The sequence below is a fragment of the Corapipo altera genome, unplaced genomic scaffold (assembly GCF_003945725.1).
Source record: "Corapipo altera isolate COAL_440 unplaced genomic scaffold, ASM394572v1 49036, whole genome shotgun sequence".
In the NCBI taxonomy this organism is placed as follows: domain Eukaryota; kingdom Metazoa; phylum Chordata; class Aves; order Passeriformes; family Pipridae; genus Corapipo; species Corapipo altera.
In genome coordinates, this window is record NW_020891491.1 from 307 (window position 1) to 1375 (window position 1069).

The 1069-nt window shown below is 58.4% G+C and overlaps 1 long non-coding RNA gene across 2 annotated transcripts in view; it reads left to right on the top strand.

The window, feature by feature from the left end:
• The window catches only part of LOC113942563, a 1213-nt gene extending 306 nt beyond the window's left edge, over window positions 1–907 (top strand). Inside the window, exon 3 of one of the 2 annotated variants that reach the window (XR_003525963.1) lies at window positions 880–907. This is a non-coding gene — a long non-coding RNA (uncharacterized LOC113942563). Of the gene's footprint in view, window positions 1–729; window positions 764–879 lie in introns of those variants that run through there. The other variant, XR_003525962.1, reaches the window with a different exon arrangement.
• The last annotated feature ends 162 nt before the right edge of the window (window positions 908–1069 follow it).

The following is a 1069-nucleotide window of genomic DNA, read 5'->3' on the forward strand; positions in this document are numbered from 1 at the left end:
CACCCACACCCCTGGGGGGGCACCCAGACCCTTTGGGGGCACCTCTGTCCCCTTCGGATCATCTCTATTCCTTTGGGATCACCCCTGTTCCTTTGGGAGCACCCAGACCCCTGTGGGGTCACCTCTGTCCCCTTGGGGTCACTCAGACCCCTTGGAGGGTCCCCCCTGTCCCTTTGGGGTCCCCCCTGTCCTTTTGGGGTCACCCCTGTCCCCTTGGGGTCACCTCCTGTCCCCTTGGGATCACCCAGACCCCTGGGGGGTCCCCCCTGTCCCTTTGGGGTCCCCCCTGTCCCCTTGGGATCACCCCTGTCCCCCAGGTGTCCCTGGCCTGGTCCCCCCTGTGTTGGGTGTCTATAGGATCTCTGTAGGATCTCTGTAGGGTCCCCCTGTCCCCCCCAGGTATCCCTGGCCTGTTTTCTCCCCCCACTGGTCCCACTGTAGGATCACTGTAGGGTCTCTCTAAAGTCCCCCTGTCCCCAGGAGTCCCTGTCCCCTTACAGGATCTCTATAGGGTCACTGTAGGATTTCTCTGTCCCCAGGTGTCCCTGTCCCTGTCCCCAGGTGTCCCTGTCCCATTACAGGATCTCTATAGGGTCACTGTAGGATTTCTCTGTGCCTCTCAGGTGTCCCTGGCCCATTATAGAATCTCTCTAGGGTGTCTATAGGGTGTGTATAGAGTCTCTATAGGATCACTATAGGGTGTCTATAGGGTCTGTGTGTGTCCCCCAGGTGTCCCTGGCCCACATCCCCCCGTTGGTCCCACTGTAGGGTCTCTATAGGGTCTCTATAGGGTTTTTGTTCCCCCCAGGTATCCCTGGCCCATTATAGAGTCTCTATAGGATCTCTATAGGGTGTTTACAGGGTCTCTGTCCCCCCCAGGTGTCCCTGGCCCACACCCCACCCGTTGCTCTCACTGTAGGGTCTCTATAGGGTGTCTATAGGGTCTCTATAAGGTCTCTGTCCCCCCCCAGGTGTCCCTGGCTCATTATAGGGTCTCTATAGGGTCTCTATAGGGTCTCTGTCCCCCCCAGGTGTCCCTGGCTCATTATAGGGTCTCTATAGGGTCTCT